Source organism: Hippopotamus amphibius, chromosome 9 (genome assembly GCF_030028045.1).
Source record: "Hippopotamus amphibius kiboko isolate mHipAmp2 chromosome 9, mHipAmp2.hap2, whole genome shotgun sequence".
Classification (NCBI taxonomy): domain Eukaryota; kingdom Metazoa; phylum Chordata; class Mammalia; order Artiodactyla; family Hippopotamidae; genus Hippopotamus; species Hippopotamus amphibius.
The window spans coordinates 3953200-3959665 of NC_080194.1; the positions used below are offsets into that span (position 1 = coordinate 3953200).

General features: G+C 48.1%; 1 protein-coding gene across 1 annotated transcript in view; it reads right to left on the reverse strand.

Annotated features, from left to right (window-relative positions):
• The window catches only part of EXT2 (exostosin glycosyltransferase 2), a 134019-nt gene extending 127649 nt beyond the window's left edge, over positions 1-6370 (reverse strand). Inside the window, exon 1 of the mRNA XM_057747959.1 lies at positions 6196-6370. The gene's annotated coding sequence lies outside the window, so the exon portion shown is untranslated. The remainder of the gene's footprint in view (positions 1-6195) is intronic.
• Positions 6371-6466: the final 96 nt, after the last annotated feature.

Here is a 6466-nt window from a genome sequence, read left to right on the forward strand (position 1 = left end):
AGACTAATCAAGATAAAGGGAAAATAAAGCACAAATATCTAGATGAAAAGGGGCCCATAACTCTAAATACTGCATGTATTTAAAAGATGAGATGATATCAATGAACTTCTGCCAATATATTTGAAAATTTAAATGCAACAGAGAAATTCTTTAAAAATATACCTTATCAAAACAGTCTCAAGGAGAAATAGTAAACCTGGAAAGCTCTATAACATTAAACTGGGTCACAAGTTAAAAAAATATTCCTATGAAGAAAATTCCAGGTCCAAAGATTTTCCAAGTTCTACCTAACATTCAAGGAACAACAATTCCAATTTTATACAAATTATCCCAAAGTTCAGAAAAAAAGAAGAAACATTCCCCGACCTATTTTAGGAAACTAGTATAACCTTAATACCAACAATCTCAGACTGACGGTTTTCAAAATACAGTCTGAGGACTTCGGGGGTCCCTCAGACCCTTTCAAAGGATCTGAACTATTTTTATAATAATGCTTACATTTTTTCACCTTCATTTGCCAGAGGCTACATGGTGTGTGATAATGCAAAGACTGAAGGCAGAAGTAGATATGAGAATCCAGCTGTCTTCTGTTAAGTTTTTCCAAACATAATGAAAGATATCAACTCAGATTCAAGATGCTCAACTCCAAGTACAATATACACAAAACAAAAACAAAACAAACAAAAAACTAGATATGTCAAAGTAAACCACTAAAAAGAAAGCCAAAAAAAATTTTTTAAAGCAGCCAGAGAAGAGGAAGCCTATTCAAGGTAGATTAAAAAGCTACATGTAACAGGCAAAACTTAGAACACAAAATAGAATATCTATGTCTTCCAGGCAGAGAATGATTGCCAAAATAAAATGCAAAAAGGGTAAATCACAAAAAGATAAAATAATAAATCCAGGGTTACATTAAGAATTTTTGTTCATCAAAAGACATTGTAAGGATGTAAAAAGACAAGATACAAACTAGAAGATATTTGCAATACATGTAACTGATAAGGACTACCTAGCAACGAGAATAAAGAACCCCTATAAAGTAATAAGAAACAAACAAAAAAGCCAAAACAACATAAAATAGAAAACTAGACAAAAGACTTAAACAGGAATGTCACAGAAGAGGCAACAAAATGGCATACAAACATCTGAAAAGATGTTTAGTCTAATTAATGGACAATAAAACCACAATGAGACATCTTCTACCCACCAGCATGGCAAAATGCCAGCATCAAACACCACCAAGTGCTGGTGGAGACCTGGAGCCACAGGAACTCCAAAAGCAGGAGCGTGACCTGGCTCCACAGTCTCAAGGGGCCAGCAGGAGGGCTGGAAAGAAGAGAGGCTGACATCCACTATGTTAGAGTCCTAGGCATCACATTTTGCTTCCTGTCACAGTTTGAGTCCCCCCATAATCACCCCCCCAAAAAAAGAACCAGGGACGAGGATGGGGGTGCAGGTAGTTTTACCTGGGAGCTAGAGTACAGAGCAAGGAGAGAGAGAGGGAACCAGAGAAAGCCAGAAGGAGTGTGTTATTAAGCTGGGTAACAGGGGCTCTTTAGGAACCCTCTGAAGAACCACGCAGACTATACCACGTCCCTCAGAAGCAGGAGAGGCCAGGGCATTTATCTGCTAACTCCTATCCACTACTGCTTGCAGGTTGCCTGGTATTATTATCAGCTCAGATTCTCTACTTAATAGCCCTCAAAAGATCTGGACATTCTCCTTTCCTTGATGTACCACAAGTCTGATAAAGACCTGCAGTTCCTTTGAGGAAGGACTCATCTGTCTACACTTCCAGGGATGTCGCAAAGTTCTTCTTCAAAGAGATCCAGTCTTCCACTCAATCCATGGGATACAGGTCTGAGAGCTGGCTCACACCTGAAAACTAGGTGATAGTGATTCTTCCAATGCAGCAGCTGACATCAGCCTTCTGCTTGCCATCTCTTGATTTTTTTTCTTCTGGTTATACAGTGAAACAATACCCTAGCTGGCTGCCCATCTACACTGTCCATAGGAATGCCAGCCTCTATTAGCATCACAGTGGGTCCAGATACACTGGTTTCAAGTCAGGCCTCACTGCTTATTATGGATACTGTGTCTACCTCGCCTCTGATGGTTAGTGCCACACCTGGCCTCTGCCGTTTCAGAATCCTATCATCCTCATTGATACTCGGGAACCCAGTTCCATGGTCAACTCTCATAAAGTCAACCCTGGCCTACGGAGGAGAACCAGCATCGAGCTTCTCAAATGTGCTGGTCCCCTCACTGGGGTTCTGTATTACCAGAGGGAAGGGAGAACACCCTCCTGGGAACACGGGTAGGAGATGTACCTCTGGTCTCAAGTAACAAATCTATTTCAAATCTCCACCACACCCCCCACCCCGCCCCCGAACCTTCTGATCCCTTCCTTAGTATTCTACCAACACAGCTCTGGCACCTTTACCTCATTTACTCCAAACTAGGGTTTCTCTACCTCAGAACTACTGACATTTGGGGCCAGATGATTCTTTTTTGTGGGGACCCGTTCTGTATGATGTAGAAGGTTTATTTAGTTAGCATCCCTGGTCTATACTCAAGAGAAGCCAGAAGCAACCCCTAGTTGTAACAACTAAAAATACATCCGGACATTGCCAAATATCCCCTGGGGAGGCAAACCCACCCCCAGCTGAGAACCAATGACATCGCTGTCATGTCCGAGCTTCCAGAAGCCTGCCCAGCAGCACATCAGGACCAGCCCGTCCTTGCCAAGCCATTAAATCCTGAATCAGGAGGGAATGCTCCCAAGAGTTTTCCTATTGAGCTTCACAGCCCACTGCTACCCCACTCTTGGCCTGACACCCTCAAGATTCATTCCCATGTGTCCCTCCAGTTCCTGCTGGTCCACAAGAGCCAGGTCCTGCAGCTCTTCCAGTACAACAGCTGCCACCCCAGCAGCAGGGGCTGTACTTCCCCACTTAGGCAATGCTGAGATCTCAGGGGAGGGGATGCTGAGGAGCAGAAGCACCACCCTACAAGGTATCTGCCTCCAGGGAGGGCTTTGCATAGTGTCAGGTAAGGAAAGCTTCTTCTCTACCTCTGCTGGCCCAGAGGATCCAGGAAATCTGGGAGTTTGGAGTCCTAAGCGCCTCCACCCAAAATCTCCACCCTAAGACTCAGGGTCCCACTTCTTCCCTATCATGGCCCTGACTTTAACAGAAGCAGCCCGTCAAAGCTGTGCACTCAGCTTCCTTTGCAGTTCACCCATAATCATGATTAAATTCTGGGCCTGATTTTCAACACACTCTGCCCTCCAGCTGCAGGAAACGCTGCCACGGAGTTCTGTCTTTCACAGCATGTCCTGAGTTGATAACTGGCTGATCTGAGCCTGATCACACCTCAACACCTCTAAGGGAGATAACAAGAGCCCACCAACTCCACCAGCCTCACCATGACCATGGTCTACACACTGCTCGAGCACTAGAGTTCCTGTGCCAGCCAATGCTTTGCTTTCTAGCTGAACCTCATCCCAACCCACCACTGGTCAGTCTGCCTACTCAGTGACACTAGAGGACACCAGCGGTTATCAATGCCTCACTTTCCCCCAGCAGAGGGGTCCTGGTTGCCACCTGAGGGTGAGTGATTCCAGTCTCACAACGCCTGCTTTCTAGAGCCACTTCAAGTACCAACCGCCTTAGTTTACGTTCTGCCAAACTAAATACGGCTTGGGTGAAGCTTGCAGAGGGTGAATCCAGAAAGCCAGAGGGAGGGAGTAAGGAGAGGAGTCAGGAAAGAATGGAAAGCCATGAGGGTGCATTACTGAGCTGGTTGCTATACTGAGCTGGGCAGATGGAGCCCAATCGTGCTTGGGCTCCTCTGAAAAATGCATCTGAGAACTGTCCCTTTCAAGAACATTCATCCACTGAAGCCTATCCATCCTCACCCCCAAGCCCCACTGAGGGCTGTTCCCAGGGATATAAACTCACATTTCTGAGGTTTGCCTGCACTGGCTAAGCGAGCACCGCAATTCTGTGCCAAACAACTGAGAGAGATGGGGAGTACTTGAGGTGGAATAAGAACTCTTAATAAAAGAAATGAGGGGAAAAGCCTTAAATGAAAAGGAAAACAGCCTCTTACTAAGTGGAGCTTTAGAGACAGAGAACTCTGGGTTCGCATCCTCGTACTGTTTACAGGCTTCATTACCACATGTGCCAGACTGTATTAATTGATTATGTAATTGCAAGTCTCTCTTCTCCTAGTCACCATTTTCTTGTAATCAGAGTTTTTCATCTCTGCTCAGTATTCCCAGCAACTAATACCATGTCTAGAACACATTCCACATAAACATAAATGTTTGTTGAATGAAGGAGTGTCTCTATCCTTCCCAGTTCAGTCAGTGCACACACTGTTCAAGGTCCAAGTTTCGAGTAATTATATGGTGATGAACTCTGATTATCTTGTTTTTTGAATCAGAGTTTCCAAAGAAGAAAAAAATGGCTAGGTAATTCCACGGATGGAATTTTCTGTATCCCTACCCCTGACCACCCTCTTCTCCCCTAACACTGAGTTCCCCCAAAGAGGACAAACCAAAAGGAATTTTCTACTAATGAATGTCCCATATAACACCACAACCTGAGTCGAAATGAGAATTTCACAACAAAGCCCTACAAACTTTAACCTCCTCGAAGCACATCAAACCTGTCCCTGCAAAACAATGGAATCATCTGGCTAGATGTCAAGCACTGAATCAGTGGAAAAATCTTTCAACCCCACTCCACTGTTGGGGTGAGATGCATTTTCTGTTCCTGGAATTACTGATTCCTAAACTTCGCCTGAATAACCCTTCCTCAGTGCTTCAGGGTATGTCCAATCCACTCAGTCCAAAGTTTTCAGTCAGTCTCTCGTCATCTTGACGTTTTTGGAGAAGCCCTCATAGCTGAACTCTTGGGGCCGCTGCTACCCTAGAACTTGACCCATCTGTTCCTCAAAACAAAGGAACCAAATATTGGCCAAAGCAGGAAAATCTGCAACTCCCCACCTTACCTAATAGGATCCTTTATGATTAAAGTTACGTTATAGCTAACCAACCCTAAAAATGATTTCAAATTTAAAAAAGAAAAACCTGTGCCCCTCTGTGGAATTTATAATTAACAATGCATATGATTAAGGAACAACTGATAATAACTAAACTTTACTGCAGCCCTACTACATGCCAGCATCTGTTTTAAGTACTCTGTGTTAACTTAGTTAATCTTCCTAACAGCGCCATGTGACAAGCTACGATTATGCTCATTTTACAGACTGGGAAAGTGCAACAAGGAAAAAGTAACGCCCAATGCCACACAGCTAGAAAATGCCAATCCTAGCCTTTGGAGAATGGCAGTCTGGCTCTGGAGCCTGAGCGCTTAACCCCCACGTGAAGATGCCTCCCCAAATTACCTTTCAAAGGCTGAATTAGATACACCTTTTTCATTCCTCCATTAACCAGCATTAACTTGACAGACGCAAATCTATCCATTTACACCAGCGTTTGCAACCAGATGGTTTAAGTCAGCAAAAGTGAGTAGCGGTAGAAACTTGAGTCATGTATTTTATAACTGTAAGTAGCCTTTGAGCTCTGACATTTACCAACGAATCCAGTTTAAGTCCTCGGGGCACTCAACCGACTTAGAAGAAGAATTAATATGGACGTATTTCTGTTTCAAGATATCTTCACACAAATACATCAAGGGCCCTTCTAGATCAGCGCTTCCCAGTACTTTACGCCGAGCAATGTTTAACCTCAGAACTAGATACGAGCATCTGGCTCCCGCCTCCACCACGAAACGCGGCAGACGCCTCCGAGCGTCCAGCCCGCGCCTGGAGCCCAGGGCACGGCCGCCCGCCTCGCGCAGCAGAGCGCCGGCCCTGCCCCGGGCAGCGGGTACCGCGCGCGACGCCGCCGGCGCGGCAGAGCCCGGGGCTGGAGAGCGCCCCGGGAGAGCGCGAGGGGAGGCGCGGCCGGGGAACGCGAGGACGGACACGGGTGGGAAGCCGCGGGGCGCGGCGCGGCGCGGCGGGCGGCGCAGCATCCCCACAGCCGGGAGTCGCCGGCAGCGTCCCCACAGCCGGGGGTCGCCTCCTGCCGCCCTGGGCCCTCCGCGCGGCCCGCGCCTCCCGGCCACCCGGGCCCGACTCCGCCGCGGTCCGTGGAGGCCCGCCCGGTCCTGCCGCGCTCACCTCGGCCACGGCTGCCTCCCGCTCGATCACCTGGTCGCTCCGCGGGCCCCGGCCACCGGGGAGGGGTGGGGAGGGGTCCGCGCGGAGCTGCCGGCCGCCTCCGCCGGCGCCGGGTCTGCGGGAGCGCGCGGGCGGCCCTGGGCCGGCGACGCCGCTCGGCGGAGGGCGGGCACCCGGCGCGCTGCGCCTGCGGGAGCGGCCCGGGCCCGCACCCCCTGCTGGACGGGAGGAGTCACGGCACCGCGGAGGGTTTCTGCCGGGCGGGCGGGGC